This window comes from Corythoichthys intestinalis, chromosome 9 (genome assembly GCF_030265065.1).
Source record: "Corythoichthys intestinalis isolate RoL2023-P3 chromosome 9, ASM3026506v1, whole genome shotgun sequence".
In the NCBI taxonomy this organism is placed as follows: Eukaryota; Metazoa; Chordata; class Actinopteri; order Syngnathiformes; family Syngnathidae; genus Corythoichthys; species Corythoichthys intestinalis.
Genome location: NC_080403.1, coordinates 22959208 through 22979326, shown reverse-complemented (window position 1 = coordinate 22979326; position 20119 = coordinate 22959208). Strand labels below are relative to the sequence as shown.

The 20119-nt window shown below is 39.1% G+C and overlaps 1 protein-coding gene across 12 annotated transcripts in view; it reads right to left on the bottom strand.

Moving 5' to 3' along the window:
- The window catches only part of LOC130922445 (R3H domain-containing protein 2), a 93567-nt gene that overhangs the window by 37484 nt on the left and 35964 nt on the right, over nt 1-20119 (bottom strand). For 11 of the 12 annotated variants that reach the window (XM_057847252.1, XM_057847260.1, XM_057847256.1 and 8 more), the window contains one exon: nt 4165-4321. The gene's annotated coding sequence lies outside the window, so the exon portion shown is untranslated. Of the gene's footprint in view, nt 1-4164; nt 4322-4464; nt 4714-20119 lie in introns of those variants that run through there. The other variant, XM_057847254.1, reaches the window with a different exon arrangement.

Genomic DNA, 20119 nt, shown 5'->3' with positions numbered 1-20119 from the left:
ATTGCCTCTACCGTAAGTACATTGCATAGGAACGCGCATCGGGTTACACGAATACATACCAGTACTTTGCCAGCACATGGTTATGGAATTTTCTCCACGCTGGTGGCACTCGAAGATTAACACAGTGACTAGACATGTGCCGGTTACCGGTTTCACGGTTTACCGTGGTGTGAAAACGTCGCGGTTTCAAAACCACTAAAATTTTCCGTCATACCTTAGTACGGTATTCGCTATTTTTCATGTGCCAAAATGCAGCCGAAGTGGCTTGGTGCGGCAGCGCTCACCCCTTCCCGTTTGTTGCCTTGAGTGTCAGTGATGCTATTCTGCTAAACAGCCAGCAAACCCACAAACAAATCCTCCAAACACAAGGCGTACTTTTCTTCAATTTATTGAGCACTCAAATCGTGGTGAAATATACAAATGAATACATTTAAAACGTTGTACAATTGTATTTTTCCACGTGTGATTAGGTTCAACAGGATAGCAGTAGCACCATTAAAAAGTTCGCCAAAAACAAAACGCACATTTTCCTTTCAAATTCAATATACAAACTAACTAAAACTTACAAAGACGAATATTAGCCTAGGCTAAGCTGGGAGAGCAGCTTCGTTGTGGTTTTATGTCTCACAGCCGCTGAGTGAGAGACAAGCTTGAATGAAGGGGGGGAAGAAAAAGAATCGCGTCAAAGATCGCTAATTGAGAAAAGGAGGTCTCACTCCTCACTTTTATTTTTAGATGAAACCTTTCCTCAACAATATTTACATTTTAAATAATTTATAAAACTAACTTATACATTTTCAACTAACTTATTAACTTATGAATTCTTTGTTCTTTTTAACACAAAGGCATGGCATCATGTAGACTAGAGTTGACACAGTGGCTGAAAATGGCGAAACTTCACTTGAGCTTCCCCCTTAAAAAAAGTCATACAGTATATATTTTTAATTTTATTTAGAAGTCTTTTTACTCTTTATAGTAATTATTTTGTTCTTACTCTAATATTGAGCAACTTGAGCTGTGGCTGTGGGTATAGTCTAGGTTCTATTTATTTTAATTTTATATGTTATTTTTTGTTTATTTATTTTCACATTATATTCATGTTCCTATTTGCAAATATGTTTTGAAAAAAAATCCTGTTCAATGGAAAAAAATTTTTTTTTTTTTTTTTAAACCCATACATCTCAAAATTTTGGAGCTATAACTGCAATACCGTGATACCGTGAAACCGCGGTATTTTTGCTCATGGTTATCGTACCGTGAAAATCTCATACCGGCACATGCCTAACAGTGACACAATGCAAATTTTCATTAGTGCGTCAAAGTTGTTTTTCATTGTATAATAGCATGAAGGTAACTTGTTTGAGGAACAAAAATAATGCAAAGTTTGTCCTGTATTTGAACGTAAAGCACATATAGGTTTCTTTGTTGTGAGTATTTAGTCTTACAGTTTATTTCTCCTAGTTGAAAACCGACATTTTATGGGACTCTTCGCAAATATATCTGCCAAACCGTAGTGACACTGCACTACGCCTGGTTTGACAGATTAAGTATGCCGAAATCGACTTAAATATTTTGGGGTCAACAATTTTGATCATACAATCACAAGTGCTTTCAAATGATTAAAAATTTTAATCGCAACCCACAATTAAAAAATTCATTGCTTATTTTTCCGCCCTATTATTTCATCAAATTTTAATACTAGCGGCATCGAGTGAATAAAATTTTTTAGCGCATTGCGATTAATCGCATGCAGTCCATAGTTAACTTGCGATTAACCGCATTTTGTTTTCATTTTTTTTATAATGCAAAAATATATTTTAAGTTTTAAATTCAACTATTAGCACAGGAGTTAACCAATGTGCTTACCGTATATAATTCAAATTTAAGTCTACTTACAAACAATAGTTGGGCAACTTTACACTTGTAAAGATGAATTAAACATTTATTTCCCCAAATAACTCAAAAACAAAAAAAGGGGCAGCAGGGAGGAAGAGAGGTTAGCATGTCCGCTCACAGTTCTGAGATCAATGGTTCAAGCCCATGTCCCGCGTGGAGTTTCCATTTAATTTTTTGGGTACAATCTATAAAACCCGTATTCTATTTTATGTGTATCACTATATACACTACCGTTCAAAAGTTACACTACGGTTCAAAAGTTTGGGGTCGCTCAGACCCCAAACTTTTGAACGGTAGTGTATACTTTAATGAAATATATGATTTGTTATCATTGGTTTAATATTATTTATGAAATTACCCAAAAAATGTAAAAAAAATTAGATAAAATGATTGTACTCACCAAAATGTTCGATTTCTAAAGCATTTATATAGTTCATCTGTGCATTTTAAGGTGGGTATGCCACAATTTGGGTAAAAACGCTCAGTTGGCCCAAGAGCTGCGCCAAGAGCGCCAGGATATTCATCGCTGTATTTTTTCATCCAAACATGCTCGAAAACAGCCATAATGGATCGTACCAAGTTGCCTGGCCTGTTTGTCACGCCGCCTCAATGAGCTCCTTTTTTGGCCATTAAAATCCAATATTAGGTTTTGTCTCAAAACCCGTATTTCACTCTGGCTCTCTGGCCAAACTATGGTGGCCACGGAAACGTGTGCCTTATCTTGAAGTCCAAACTTCTTGGGGTGGGCAGGGCCATAATTTATCACGCGTTAAAAAATTTGACGGCATCATAGGGGATTGCATTAATGCAGTTATCAACGTGTTAACCGACACCCCTATCACCCATAATTGAATTTGCAAGTTATCATTTTCTATTTTGCTTGTGGCATCCTGTTCATGTCAAGTACACAGCACACGAGGAATTAAGACAATTTCTTCACTTTACCACTCCGCTATGACAGTTATGGCTGAAAGTCAATTAAGCGTGTGTTTTGGCATTAAAAATAGATCAACAAGTGCTGTGAGAGTGACCTTATAACTAGAGATGTCCCGGATGCAGATCGATCGGGTCCGATCACGTCATTTTCAAAGTATCGGAATCGGCAAAAAAATATCGGCCATGCCTTTTTTTTATTATATATATATTTTTTTTTTTAATTAAATCGTTTTCTTATTGTATTTAACATTACAGACATAATATATTACACTCATCCAGAGTCTTTAGTTTAGGCTTAATGTAGGGTTAGCAAAAATATCCCGATAACGGCAGCAATTAATTTATTAAAAAATGTGTCACATTAAAATATTTAACGCTATTCATATATACGCTGCACGATCCTCACACTCATTGTCGCGCTCAATCTGTAATGACACCGTTTTATCTTTATAGAGAGATAAAAGACAGCACAACATGAGTAGAGTGAACTTTGGCAGCCTTTGAAGCCTTTCTTAATTTGGCTAATACTTTGCAATCCCTCTCCCTATGATTAGATATATCATGGGAAGCAATGTGGGGAAGCAAGGTGGCAATAGATCTTTGTCTTAACACCTTATGTTATTTCCCAAAGCAGAAAAGATATATCCGTTGGTAGCACGACGCACAGTCATGGTTTTACTTCCCATCATGGTTCCACTCCCATCATGCATCGGGGCATGCCTGCAGTATCATTTGCTGAAAGCTCAACAAATACACTAGATGGCAATATTTACTCACAATACTCAAAGTCACAAGTCTTTCTATCCGTGGATCCCTCTCACAGAAAGAATGTTAATAGTGTAAATGCCATCTTGAGGATTTATTGTCATAATAAACAAATACAGTACTTATGTACTGTATGTTGAATGTATATATTCGTCCGAGTTTTATTAATTTTTTTCTTAATAAATTGCCAAAATGTATATGATCGGGAAAAATTATTGGGAATCATTGGAATTGAATCGGGAGCAAAAAAAAAGCAATCGGATCGGGAAATATCAGGATCGGCAGATACTCAAACTAAAACAATCGAGATCGGATCGGGAGCAAAAAAACATGATCGGAACAACCCTACTTATAACAAGACCTGTGCACACGTAGTCACAAATGTGAAAAATATTGATGTCTCGATTAATCAACCATCAAAATCAGAAGTTGCTTAACCCCCACCACAAATTCCAAGTGCAAACACTTGCAGATTTGTTGTCCTTGTAACTTCTGAGCACATTTTACCATTTAAAATTTTGCATAAGTATCTGGTTCAAAGTACAATGCAATAAACTATATAGTTACATCAATCAGGTGCACTGAAGGGGGAGCAGCTTGCTGGCCAGTCGGAGAGGAGGAGCACACCAACGGGCCAGCCACCACCTCAGCGCTCCTCTGGGGCCTCTCGCGTGTCTCCCTTAGCCTCAGTGCAGCAACATGGTCCCTCTTCCACTCGGGAGCCCTGAACAGTCAAAGCGAAAAAGAGGAAGACACGCATGACGTCAGATTCTCACACACACACAAACGCGTACATACCGGGTGACTCATCTCTTCTGCTTGCTGCTGTTGCATGCAGCAGAAGGGATATAGAAGGCGCAAGCTTACATTCCAGCAGGTTTGTTCTCCCTTCATTTCCTGAATCCATCACTCTCTTACAAAACTTTTTAGCATCCCAAGCGTCTTCTTGTCTATCTAAAAATATATCTAAACATGACATTGATTCATCGTACCCCTGAAGGTTGTCTCGCATGCAAGCACAAAAGCAGATTACCTGCGTGTGCTGCAGGATCGTCAGAGATAAGCGAACAATCGAGGCAGGGTTTCCCAAAGCTGGGAAAACCCGGGCGCTGCTACAGCAACTGCGTCACAAGCAGCGGCATTAGCCGTGACGCCCACAGCCAGGCTTATACAAGACTCCCACTACTTGCCTTATTGAGACAATCTTCTCCGTTGCGGTACATCCTCTTTTGGTTATGTTTAGAGTAATTGAATTGGAAGCTTGAGCCATTAAGATATAGTATGGTATACATATTGACAGGAAAGACGTTTTAGCTGAGACTAACGGCAATTTTTTTTTAAAAAACTAAGGACTCGGGGGTAGAATTCAAAGGCTCGCACTGATATCAGTCCTCGGGGCCACACTGTGCTAAAATAGTGCGCTTATGAATAAACTGGCTTCACATAGTCCCTCCTCCTCCACCCCAATCCTCTTTCATGTTCCCTCCTCACACTCCGCCTGCTTCCCGCAACACACTCACAGCTACTGGCACATTGGGTTGTCAAGGAGACGGCAACGTCATTTTCAACTGCTGCCATTTGTGTTGAGCAAGTACCAGTGAGGGTGGTGGTAGGGGTGCGTTTGGGGAATGATGGCAAAAATAAACACAGCTTTAAGCAAAACACCAAGAGGAACATCGATAACAGATGATAGCAATAAGGAGAAGCAGTCAGGCATGCATTGGTGTGGCCAGATTTGAGTAAGGTTTGATGGGTCGTCAATTAAGAGTTACAAAATTCAAGATGCTCAAGTGGTAAAGGCAACATTTTGCAGATTTGGAAATAATGACATATTTTAATGCTTTCCTAAAAATTTAACAGAATCTGCTCATTTTAGAGATTGTTACTGAATAAGGTAAATCTATTGTTCAGTCCATCAGTCTACTGTGAACCAATGCTGAGTATGACTTGGTTACCATGGCAACCAAGCAAATAACCCCGGCTTCATCATCAAAAACTTTGCTGCATATTAAAATATGTGTTTTATCAATAGGGGTTTAGCAATTTATTCATCTGGATCAATATAGATTTGTTAAGCAAAATCCAACTGAAAATGGATCAAAACATTAACATCATTATAATTTTTATATGCCGATTGGTTCATATAATTGTTTTCATCAGGACTCGGTGATTTGGAGATCGTACATCGAAAAAAAATAGGACCATCTCGGTGATCTGCCATTACAATTTTAATGCTGATGCAAAACAAAGTTTGGAAGAGTTTGGAAGTCCAATGTTGATGGCTTTCAGTGGTCTTCTCTACCATTCTGATAATGTAAGTCATCACTTAAAGAATATATCGTTCTACCATTTTTGTATTATGTTTAATTTGCTTTAGTAACATCAAGGAGCCATTTAATTAAAGGATTATGTTGTGTTATGAGGGCAAGAAAATACAGCAATCTAAGTACCACAGTGTAGGCTAGCGTGAAAATCAGCAACACTGCTATCAGTCCGCAACCCTCACCCTTCTTCAGTCATGTTTGTTAATGGCGGAAAACAAACAAAAGAATGAAAAAGCCTTTTAAGTAAACGACAGTATTTTAAGCCAAAAAAATTGTTGTATTTGAAAGAACAATATGTCTATACGCTGCCATAGCAGTTTCATGGCACACTATGCCCCCGGACTAATTTTAATTTGTCTGTTTTATGCCTACGACCCCTGTTTACGGACACGTCACAACTGCTTTTGTTTCAACACAGCCATAAAAACAAGGTAAGTAATTTATATTTTTTATTGGAATTATCTATAATTTTTAGGTTATAATCATTAATTGCAGTCTAATATTTAGTTTTAAAAAGAAAAATGACTTTAAAAATTTACTCACTCGCGTATTTTAAACTTTAAAACAAATTACGTCACATTGAAAAAAATTGTGTCTGTAAATAGGTCACAGATAGCTACCTCATAACTACCACTTAATTGTATTTTTTGGTTTTTAATTCAATTTTATTCATTCATTCCTTTATTTTCCAAGCCGCTTGTCCTCACGTGGGTTGCGGGGATGCTGGAGCCTATCCCAGCTAACTATGGGCTGTAAGCGGGGTACACCTTAAATCGGTTGCCAGTCAATCGCAGGGCACAAGGAGAGAAACTATTCAACCACACACTCACACCTATGGACAATTTAGAGTGGTCAATCAGCCTACAACAGGGTTTCCCCTACAACTTAAATATTGTGGCGCACCGCCACAACAAAATAAAAGCCGCCACGCCGTGCAAAAGAGATATTGTATTTTTTTCATTTTTTAAGGCCGTTTCAAACTCACGGCAGGCTAATGTGAAAGGTTCAGCGGCAACCTATTCATTGTGTATTGTAATGTCCGTAACTATACGGGGCCACCTTAAAAAGTGACGATCGGACAGGGAGCTGTGACATCTAGCGAAGCGAAAAGGAGCCCGCCGTTATTTTATTATTCCTTTTCTTTATTACTGTTGCCACAAAAAAGTGGCTAAGCCAATATAAACTCCTGTCCTTCTTCCCCTCATCCGGGGCACTACTGTATTTTGGATCTGACTTTTTGGCAAAAGTGAGCGGTGGACGGCCGTCTTGGACGGAAAGGCAAGTTGGAATGAATTTGCACTGAACGGTGGGTCAGAGTGCCGCCGCGCTCATGTGTCAACAACGCATTCAACAGCAGAAAATGCAGGGGTGTTGCAGCGGACGGAAATATGCAATCACGGCTGACGAAACCTTGATAAATGCGCTCCCCCCCAAGTTTCACGAGCTCTGGGACACTCGAAAAATGTCTCTCATACCTCTCCTTGCTAAGCTAAATGGTACCTCGATGTGCGTTTATGTGGAAAAGTAGTTCACGAACAAAAAACAAAAAACAAAAAAAAAACTATTCACCTCACCAAAACTAGTAAAACTCTTTACACGGCACTTAGAATTTCCCCCTACACCTTGAAATGGCTCCATTACAAGGACGTAGGTTTGGTCTCAATACTGGTGGGGACGCTATAACAGCATAACCTGCATGTACACTTTTTGCTGGGAACAGGACATTAATATAACCAAACTGATTAGATGAACAGGGATCAGGGCTTAATTTCTCACCAATATGAACCTAATTAATTGATAGGCTGAATGATCAATGCAAAAATAAATCTGTATTGACTTGTACTAACTTTCACACTGCAAATTTATAACATTTCAATGTGATGATTTTTCTTAAACCTATTCGAATAATTTTTTCCATCTTCTTTTGAGTGTTAAAGACTAGTTAACAGATTAATGGGTCAGACTATTCAATTACACTACGTAAATATTACCATTTGTTCTTATTAAGCCCATACATCTACAGGTTGGTCATTTTTCATCAAAATCAAGGGGGAAAAGTATTTCAAATAATGTTTTGAACTATATCACTTCTTTAAAGAAGAACATTTCTGACGAAAAAAAGCTTTTTTTTTTTTTTTTTTTAAGATTAAATATACTCACTTTTTCCTTAAAATAGTTATTTTCAGATAGCTGTTTTTTTTTTTTTTCAAGAAATCTGAGCAAAATTTACTTGAACTGGCAGATACCATAATTTCCCGAATATAACGCGCACTTTCTTCCCCAAAATCAACTTGTAAAATCATGGTGCGCATCATAAACGGGTACATGGATGGAGACATAAACTGATTTTTTTTTTTTATTGACACGGCCACGTTGTGTTGAAAAAAACGTATGCGGCTATCCGTTGCCGACCATTACGGTACTTTACGTCACCATTTTGTTTCGATAATACTTCACTCTGATTGGCCGAATGATTTCGTCGGTGTTAAATTCGCCTTTTTTCACTTTTCAGCTCTGCAACTCAGACCATAACAAACGTAACAACACAGACTTCCTGTGTGTGTCCGTCAACTATATCTGTCCCTCGGGAAACTCAAACCCAAATAACAATAGTTCCTATTGTTACTGTCGTGTCGACAGCGATGAGCTCTCTCGGATTTCCGACTTACGTTCTCACTTTCATTTTACCGTATCAATGGAAGAAACATTTATTCATCATGATGAAACGAGCAAGTTATACAGCAGTCTTTAAAAGAAAAGTCACATCTGTTTTGTTTTCTCCTAGATTCTGGTAAGTTGGAGAAGTTGTCAAATCATATTATTACCGTAAATATTGTCAGTTTATGGTAATGTTTTGAACTACCAATATGCTATGCTTGTTCTGTGTTTCACCAGTCAGTAAAATGACATTTCTGTATCTGTACACGAGCTCTGTTTTCTTGTACTCTTCTATTTATTGGTGCTAAAATTAGGGTGTGCGTTATAAATGGGTAAAATAATTTCCCCTAGATTTTACAAGTAAATTTGGGGTGCGCATTATACATGGGTGCGCCTTATATTCGGGAAATTACGGTAATTTCACTTATTTCTAGTAGATTTACACTGAAAATAAGGGAATTTAACAAGTCATTAGCCAATCAAACGTGCGTTTGAGGGGGAAAATTGTGTCATTGTAAGTCTGAACATAATGAAAGTAATTCACTTAATAAAGGTAGGATCAATTCTATCCTTACAAATATGTGAAGACAATCTAAATGACCTCTATGACTGAACTCATTATATAATGGAAATAAGGTTGCCTAAAAGTTGGAGGGGACAATTTGAGCATCCTGAAAAGTTCCTAGTGTTGTGTTCCTAACGGCCCTATGCAAACCTACACCTTTGGTCCATTAACAGAAGGACTAGTATTGTTCTGTTAATGTAGTATATTAAGGACTACGAGATGTAAGTAATACTATTGCTACAAGAAAAAAAAGTCGTATTATTACGTAGGGTAATGTAGCTGTAATCAGCTACGCATTTTACGTACATGTACCATAGCTGAGAGCTACGACATTAGCCTGGCTAATGAAATATTTCAAATAGATCTCTGTTATGGTTCTTCTTGGGTAACAAAATATGAAAAAAAAATTAATCTGTCATGATATGACGCAATTTTGCCGTGGAACGACATGGTGAAGCGGTCCGACTCCGATGCAGCCCACCACCGCAGCTTCAAAAAATCCTAGGGGAAACCCTGTACCATGCATGTTTTTGGGATGTGGGAGGAAACCAGAGTACCCGGAGAAAACCTACGAAGGCACGGGGTGGACAATTAAAGAAATACATTTATATTCCTCTGCTTCATGCGCATACAGCCTGCACTCTCGCTCCTGCTGCTTTTCTTGCTCACCAGTGCACTGTAGTTTGCTGCTTGTTAAAGTTAATGATAAGTGACAGCTGGCGAAGCTTTGATGTTGCCAGAGAAGCCTATGAGCACTGACTTGAAAGACGGTGTATCTGTCAATTATCGCGTAGCCAGCGTGTTCTCTCTAAGGGGCCGTTTACATGGTGACTCTGAGAATACGAAAAATTTCAAATTTGCATTTATATGGTTCCATCTCCATTCGAACAATGTCGCAATTCCGCATAGAAATTATGCAGTATTCATGCCAGGCCGTAGGGGGCAGTGCGGATTTACAAGGCCACAGCCAATGATGTACTTGACCCCAACAAGCTCCTCAGCCCGGAAGACAACTTACCCGCCCTCTCTTAGCAATGGCATTTTTTTTTTTGCTCCAAAAGGCACAAAAATGGAAACATTCAACATATTTAAATTAAAAATATTATTAAAAACAGTAAATTAATACTGTAATAAAATAAATGTAAAACTGACGATCCGCCATTTGTCGTTTTTAATGTTTAATAGCACCGCTGCGCACGCCCAATGTCACGTGTGTGAGTGCTTACGTCATCGAAGCGAAGGGGGTTTCCATTCATATGAATGCGCTGCGACCCCCCCCGAATCGAATCGTTCAAAAAAACAAGCCATTCCCCTACTCAGTCATTCCGTCTTCGTGTTGCAGAGTCGCCATGTAAACTGCCCGTAAGGCTGGGTTTATACCACAGGTCTTAATGCACAATTCCAATTTTTTGTCATATGCCCGTTCAGACTGCCTTCGTCCATTGAACCCATTCAAGTATCACGCGCACTAATTTGCATTCTGAGATGCGCTGTGCAAACTGACCAGCATGCGCAGCAGAATCAAAACAAATGCTGGCTCAGCGTCATTCAAGGGTGATCATGTTTTGATTTCCAAAAAGAGGACAAAAATGACAAATACAATCCCCGTTTAGTTTTATATTTAAAGTTTACATGGATTAATTGCATGCACGCACTGCGCGTTCATGACTCATAAATATATGGACAGTTTGCGCAGACTCTCGGCCGTGTAAGCAGTCTTGAAAGTTTGCTTATTTGGAGCACTGAAAGACAACCGAACATTCTTAGGCTTATCCCCCGTCCCTTCCATTTTATTTTTTTTATGACTTGTCAAGCTTGCCTCGTCCCTAAAGCCGCGTTCAAACTAGGCGCTAACACTAATGCACAGCTCCATCGTTAATATAACGCCCTGTCTCTCTCGCTCTTTGCTGATGTAATTGCTGCAAGAATTCCGATTTGGGGGACTTGACAGTTCAGGCTACAGCCACATTTTTCACCACATTATTCTATTACTCTTGCGTAAAAATAATTTGGTTGGACAGTAACATGTTTAAAACTTATCATTATTACATTTGAAGAGCTTAAAAAACATTAAAATATTAGGGCTGTCAAAATTACCACGTTAACGGGCGGTAATTAATTTTTTAAATTAATCACGTTAAAATATTTGACGCAATTAACGCATAAATGCCCTGCTCAAACAGATTAAAATGACAGCACAGTGAAAGGTGTACTTGTTGTTTTTTTTGGAGTTTTGCCGCCCTCTGCTGGCGCTTGGTTGCGACTGATTTTATAGGCTTCAGCACCCATGAGCATTGTGTAAGTAATTATTGACATCAACAATAACGGGCTACTGGTTTATTTTTTGATTGAAAATTTTACAAATTTTATTAAAACGAGAAAAAGAGAGGTTCTAATATAAAAATTTCTATAACTTGTACTAACATTTATCTTTTAAGAACTACAAGTCTTTCTATCCATGGATCGCTTTAACAGAATGTTAATAATGGTAATGCCATCTTGTTGATTTATTGTTATAATAAAGAAATACAGTACTTATGTACCGTATGTTGAATGTATATATCCATCTTGTGTCTTATCTTTCCATTCCAACAATAATTTACAGAAAAATATGGCATATTTTATAGATGGTTTGAATTGCGATTAATTGCGATTAATTACGATTAATTAATTTTTAAGCTGTAATTAACTCGATTAAAAATTTTAATCGTTTGACACCCCGAAATATACATACGCATAAAAGGGTTGGTTTTTTGTTTATGTTTTTTTGTTTTTTTAAATTATACTTTGGAAGAAAAAAGGTGACAAAACATGTCTTATATGTATCTCTTTCCAATGCTAAATCTGAATAAATACATTGAACACACCCCCAAAAACCACGACTCTGTTTTCAAAATCAGGTGACTCGGACTTGGGTGCAAAAATATGTGATCGGGACATCCCTGGTGGAGTGGGTAACCTCTACCGAGGCTAGAAAAATCAAATTTGGACATACACGATACTCAAACATTCTTTTCATTCACAGCCACTTTTTTTGGGTAATATCGCTAATTAACAAAGAGCGGTATAAAGAAAGCCTTATGTCTGTCAGTAACATAATGTAAAACCTCTGAACTGTCCAACAATCCAATTCCTACCCCAAGACTGGCTAAATGGTCATCCAAGTAAAAGCCAGACAATTTTAAACTCCCATTTGCTGCCCCTACACATTCACCTAGGCAGATCCCGCCTTTTTAAACCATACACACAAAAGGTCACAGACACTAAAGTTTGAGCACGGTAACCCAAAATTGGTAATCGTAATACCTGCACCTTGTGTGCACATTATAATGTCAAAAATGCTAAATCCTTGAACACAGCTGTATATTCGATTAATCAATTAATATCAATTGAATATTCAATTATTTAAAAACGAATGATAGCAATAGGCTGCTGTAGTCAATAAATCTGATTAAATTTGTGACAAAAGGTGGTGAAGACTTCACAAAAATCCCCTTCATCCCCTGCCACAGCGCTGCAGTGAAAACCATGTTGACCCACTTCACAGGCACACAGTATGCACTGATGACTTCAAAATGGGACCCTCCTGATGACAGGCAACCAGCTGAGATGCAGACGCCAAGCTGCCCTGCCCAGTGTGTCAAGTTTCCACACCAAATGATGCTTGGCTAGGGTGAAACATTGGATTTGTGGAAACATCCATGCGGCTCCACTTCGTGAAAGATATAGCACTCTATGTATCTGGGCTACTCTAAGCACATTTGTGTGTTGGGGCTTACAGTAGCATACAGATTTTGTCTGTGGCATGAGCTCACTGTCAGATTTAGCCACAACAGGTCGAGCTGGGGCAGGGACTGAGCAATAGTTAGCTGTTGGGCAAGCGAGAAAAAGGAGAAAGAATTCTTTGGGCAGAGGCAACACCTTATGTAAATCACTGAATAACAAGAAAATGTCCCTTTTAATGAGTAATAAATCATGCATAGGAGCTCTCCGTAACCAGTGCATGGCACAAATTAGCCATGATGAATCTACTGATTTCATGGGGCATCTAATTTAAAATTCAACCCTGTAAATAATTTACTCACAGCGAGTCAGAGTGCACAAATAGAAAGCAAGAGCAAGAGTCATGCTAAACTCAATTAGGCTTTCATTATGCATATTTCATTTTCAACAAGACTTTTTCATAGTCGTGCAATACATTGCACATAAAATGTACGGAGGTATACAGTACAAGTCAGTTGCAAGATTGATGCTAGATTCTAGCTTGTTAAGTGTTGCATTATTATTTAAACATTTTGATTGTGAAAAATTTACATGAATTTATGAGTTCATTTATATGGGGAAACTTAGCACAATTCTTGCTGACACAAAATAAGCTGACAAAAAAAAGTGTTTCGCAAAAACAAAAACTTTTGCAGAATAAGAGTGCAACAACAAAACAGTTTGGAACACACACTTCAGCCCTTTATTCTGTGGTAATTCTGTGAAAACCTCCACAACCGATATTGCCTAAGCGCTTCACCTTGGCATAGAGGAAGCAAGTATGGCATGCAGCTCCTCCAGCTATGCGGTCAGACTTGCAGGAAGATATGACAGCATTCACAACTGTTATCGTGATTGATCATGAGAGTCCAATTCGACAATGCCAGGCATTAAGACACTGGGGAGACAGCAATAAATGAACAGGTTTGTGTTAATATTTTGGACGCAATTCTTATCAAATCAGTTGAAAGGATGTTTGGGGATGATGAATACATTCGTCAAGGTAATCTTGCTATTAAGCAAAAAGTGTGAAAACACACATAAGGCCAATGTTGTGGCCTGTCCAGATTTCAATCGAATTGAAAATCTATGGTGGAATTTGAAGGAAATGGTCCCTGAAAAGGCTCCGACGTGCAAAGTTGGACTGGGAACAGCAATCAGAGAAAGATGGAGCCAGATTGATGAAGAACACTGCTTATCACTTATTAAGTACATGTCTCAAAGATTACAAGCTGTTATAAAGGCAGAGATGGTGCAACAATTAGCTGTGCTTGCTTGTTTATTTTTCCTCAGAATTGAGTGAACCCATACATTTTCCATCCGCTTGGTCAGAAAAGTTAATGTTACCGACTACTTCGATTATTTGTCTTCATATTTGTGTTACTTAAAGCCAAAAAGTTGCCATTGGAAATGAGTAATATTTTATGTCCTGTCTATGATTTGCTTTTATTCTTCACAAAAAACTGAGTGAACATCCACTGGGACAGGTAATTACATAATCTTTTCCAAAGGTTGTACAAGATATAAGGTTTTTGCCCTCTCAAGATGTCATCATTCAGCAGACCACCGTCAAGGCATTTTCTCCACAAATTATGACACTATCACTGAAAAAGGAGTTCACAACATTCACAGAGCAAGTTCAAAGAAAGTCAGAATAACTAATTGGTGAGTCACGAAAACCTGGGACGAATGCCGATCATTCCGAAATACCAATTTGTTAAATTGTTACTTATATAACTGGAAATGTCGCAATTCAGATTGCTCCTTTGAGCTTTCTCAGTGACTGAATGAAGGATGAAGGTGAATAAAGCCCAGGCAGCGTGTAAACGGGTACATGCACGCATGGACAAACCCACAGAAGGCATTGGGAGAGCCATCGACAGGCAGCTTGACCCAATTCATCTCGTCTGTATTCAGCCATGCGCCTCACCCATTTGACGTCAGAGAGAAGCCATTTCACAAAAGACTGCAAGGTTAGTGCTCCGCATGCAGTGAAGGCTGCTCTGTGTATGTGTAATAACAGCAGACTAGCTCAGACCCTCTGCATATTAGATATCAGCAGCGTATACAGTGTATGTTCAGGCAACGTGCTCATCTATGTCAGAGAGGATTCCCCTTTGCATCGGTTGCACAATCTGCCAGGGAGGGCGCCCTGAGAGCTGGAAAGGACGGCCCATCAGTCTAAGCGTCACAGGCTCGATTTCACACACACATGCACCATTTGGCAACATGACACACTTCCTTGTACTGAACGTATCAAGACAACTTGTTGAATGACGACAGAAACCTGACATACATGGGCAACGGCAGCGGAAGAAAGGGTTTCTCTTGAACCATCTATGTCCTCGCAACCACCCCCACTTGTCCTTCCTCTTACAGTGCAACGAGGATACCCCTTCATCCTTCCTCCTCTCGCCCCCCACCTCCGCCCTACCCGTCAATACAGCTAACTCCATCCGCCCACAACCAAAGTATTTGCTCGCCTTTGCTCCTTTTCTTCCTCTTTTAATGTGTCTTCTTAAATTGTCGGCCCTGCTGCTGACGCCATCCTCCTCCACAGTCAGCCCACTCACTCCTGTGGGATGAGCTATGACTCATTCACTCCCTCCTTCCTTCCCCGTCCTCGTTACCTACCTACCTCCCTACCTATCTGCAGATCCCCACCAGTCTCCCGTCTACCACTGTGCTCTCTAGTTAGGATCTATGCTTAGCTTTGGGCAGAGTTGCTTGTCAGGGCATGCAAAAGTTGGGGCTAAACAAAGGAAACAATGTAAAAGCACACAGTTTAAAGTAAGGTTATTTCATGTACAATGTTATGGAACCTTCATTCATAAGCTTAAGTCGTTCTGTTACTCTAAACTCGATTTACCTGTATATCAAATCAATTTTTGCCAAATGTCATTCATGTGCTCAAACCCAACATCCCCAACACTTTTGGTCCGTGTTTTTAACCAATTCACTGCTGTAGAAATTGATATTCATTAGCCAGAACTCAAACATTCATGGGTGGGCATGATTGATGAGCAACCACCAATTGACAACAACGATGTATCACTTTAGATCATTTGACACGACTGTGCGGTGAAATTTTGGCCTTTAACTACCTTTGTGAGGGAGGAAAAATTCCAACACTTTACAAGGCGGACAAGTTTACACACTTAAACAGATTATGTGCAAAATCAGCTGTCAATATGGGGAACCTATGTTGAAAATGGATTACAGCGACGAATGTTTGCATTGTATTGGATAACACAAATTGTAAAAATACAAAGAAGTTAAATTTATGTACAGTAAGTACTGTGGCACTTTATGCTTGTGTTCGATGGATACCTTGCCAATGTCTCCAGTAAGGGTTTAACAGTACATGTATTTGTATTGAACCATTTCGGTACGTGGTCCACGGTTCGGAACGGAGGCGTACCGAACGAGTTTCTGACGTAATGTAAAGTGCTGTCAAATTTAGCGTGTTAACGGGGGGTAATTATTTTTTTTAATTAATCACGTTAAAATATTTGACGCATTTAACGCAAGCCCGGGATGCCCGCTCATGCATCCCATAATCCCACTGTTACGTCCCACGGACAGCTCGCCAAGGGCGTAACATAAAACGAGCCGCGCACACAAGTTGCAAGTGGACACAAATTTATTCACACAAGTCGAACTCGCAATGAACAAAATATACAAAATGCGGAAGAAGCTGGCTTCAGCGTAAGCCCAGGCCAAAACAACAAACAAAATGAAACTACACTTAAACCCCACCCGCTAAGTAAACCCTGATCGTAAAAAGGAAATAACAAGAAAGCCACTACCCTGGCTTCTACACTAAACAAAACGGGTTGAACGAAAACGGCAGTTTACCTCTACTGCTACGGTTCTCTTATTTACAGTGGTGAACAAAAACGACCCAATAACGAATGAACACAAAATACCGGCGGGAAAAGCGGGAGTGTAACAAAATAGTGATCAAATGCACATGTGAATGAATGGCGAGCAAACAGCTGGCGAGGAGGTACGCAGCACATATGCTGTGAAATGCGAAGTTGCGAACTCTCAGAGTGTTGACTGTAAAATGACGAGCGGTCAGATGACTTTTGTTAACGCTGCCTATATTTGGTTAACAAGACTCAGGCACAATACAACACACACGCGGGGATGCGAGCTCAAACTACCTTGTATCAGCTTAGCTGCCGTAAAGCATGTGTCGTTATTGCCGCAAATGTAAACAAAGCGCTGCACGATGTATACATGACACAGCGGCTAGTTTTTGAAGTTGGCCCCCTTCCTCGGGTGGCCCATCAGCGGCGGCGACGTCGTCTGCCCGTCCGGCGTCAATCAGAGTAAGTCACGTTGGGAGGGGAGGCAGCCAGCTGGCGGACGCGACGATCAGCTGACTGACAGTCTCAAAAAAGATAACAAACGGCCAGGGCCGTCGCACCACTCAGAAGTGCAGTGAGCAGCGTGGGTATTGGTTAAATGTAAACATGGAAGAAAATCAGATTGGCCCTCTGGGTGGGGAATTCAAATTTAAAAAGAATATAGATGGAACAACTCTCAGAAAATGTAAAAAGTTGGTTTGCCTCATCGACTGGCTAGAGGATGAGTAGGGAAGAGGGCCACTTTTATGTGTACACTACACACACTTTGCACACATTATAAATAATACTCATTTTGTTACTGTTCTAAGGCTCTGTTGTGTGTTTGTTTTTGCTGAGAAAAAGAAAATGTCTTCAACAGAAAGAATGTTAATGTTAATGCCATCTTGTGGATTTATTGTTATAATCAACAAATACAGTACTTATGTACAGTATGTTGAATGTATATATCCGTCTTGTGTCTTATCTTTCCATTCCAAAAATAATTTACAGAACAATATGGCATATTTTACAGATGGTTTGAATTGTGATTAATTACGATGAATTAATTTTTAAGCTGTGATTAACTCAATTAAAATTTTAATCGTTTGACAGCCCTAAATTAACCCTTACTTTTCAAGGCTGTGGTCATAAAGTTAATATGAGAAACTTGAAACTGTTCAGTGTTGCAACTGTTCAATTTTGCACATCAGATAATTTTTTAAAGAAAGTCTTACCCAATGTTATTTTTATTTTGTTTTTCAAAATATCTACATTTCAGAATATTGTATTTTCTATTTTTGAGCAGAATTCTGGCTTTGTATAGGCTAATATTCCTATTGTTGAAAGCACAAAAGTGTGTAATAAACAAGTAGCATATTTATATTTTGCATTTTGTTTTCTTACTGTACCGAAAATGAACCAAACCGTGACCTCAAAACCGAGGTACTTACCGAACCGAGATTTTTGTGTACCATTACACCCCTAGTCTCCAGTGTTGTTAATAACTAGAGCTGGGAATCTTTGGGCACCTAACGATTCGATTACGATTACGATTACGAGGCTCCGATACGATTATAAAACGATTATTGATGCACCCCCCCGCTCTTTTTTTTTTTTAATTAAATGTTTTGTACATTAGTTCCAAAATTGTTCCAAAATCCTCTCAGGCTAAACCAAACTACTATTTCAGTATCAAGTTAACATATAGCAGTAAACAAATATACAAAAATAACAGTAAATAAAAAACTCCAGTCCCCATTCTGTAACAGCAGCTTTAAACTACATTCAATTATTTTAATGTTGTGAATCAACTGTTAAAGTTGTTAAAATTGCTCCCGTTATTCCATAATTTCCCTTTTGTCTACTTTCGACATGTGAAAGTTTTAAAACTATTTTAAAAGATAGATTCAAGTCAATATTTTACCGATTTAGGAGTATTTTAGATAAAAAGTTAATTAGGTTTGCTTGGAAGGTTCGCTACAACAGCCTTGCAGGGAAGTGTACTGCTTTAAGATGGCGGCCGTTTACTAACGCCCGCATCTACCTTTTTGTAGATGTGCTGCTCACGCTACCGAATCAATGGTGCACCTAGTCCCATATAAATTATATCTACCATTACGTTATGTGGATGACGTACTTTATAGCAGCTTTTCGGCAGCAGTCAGGTATGTTGTTGGTTTTTTTTTTTTATCTCATGGCATGAGTTGAGCTAGAGCCGTGAGTTGAGCATTGGCATTACCCGAGGGGCCGGGTAATGAGAAGCATGATGTTTAGCTACTCTCGCTGCGTTCTTCCTCGTTGTGCCCCAAAGACCGCGTGCGCGCTGAGTGTGTTGTACTTCCGCTTTACTTGGCATATTTCAATAATCGGAATTTGGATGTTTGTGAACCGTTCTCGAATCTTCCATGGCCGAATCGCGAATAATCTAAGAATCGGAAACTTTGCACACCTCTCTTAATAACTGCGTTAGAGTATAACGGCGTTACTAACGGCTTTATTTATTTCAGTCGTGAGTAATATAATCAATTAATTTTTCTCATCTTGGCAACGCCATTATCGTTACAGAGGATGTAAAGGCGTGCGTTACTATGCGTTACTACATTGGTTGAATGACGTGAGAAAAGTCAGAGACACGAACTCACAGAGACGAAAGCTCTATCGCAGTGGTGTCCAAACTATTCACATAGGGCCGCAGTGGGTGCTGGATTTCATTCCTACACAACAAGACGACATCTTTTCACCAGTCTGGTGTCTCACAAGTGTAATCAGTGGATTGCAGTCAAGTGCTGCTTGTTTTAGCACAAACTTCATTGGTTAAACTGTCTGTGCTCGATTGGTAGGAACAAAAACCAGGACCCACAGCGGCCCTTGAGGACAGGTTTGGACACCAATGCTCTATCGGAAATACCTGACTGTAGCCGATAGCCTACAAACTACGCCCACGTGATGCTACTTTAGAAATCACATGTATAGAGAACTAGATGCGAAATGAGAGACACGGCAGCGTTGAGCACATGTATACCTCCATCTTAAAGCAGTAAACTTCTCTAGATGGCTCTGATGTAGAGAACCTTCCTAGCAAACCTAAGTAACATTTGATCTAAAAGGTTCCTAAATCAGCAAAATCTTGACCTGAATCTTTAAATTATGAAACCGTTTTAAAACTTTCACATGTCGAAAGTACACAGAAGGGAACTAATGTAATAACGCGAGTAGTTTTACAACTTAACGGTTGATTCTCAACATTAAATGACTTCCTAACATAGCAAAGGTTACTGTGCTTTTTTTTTTTTTTTTGGAATGAAAAAAAAAATATGAAAGGTAACGGCAGTAACTTTGCCAAGTAAATAGCTACCCTT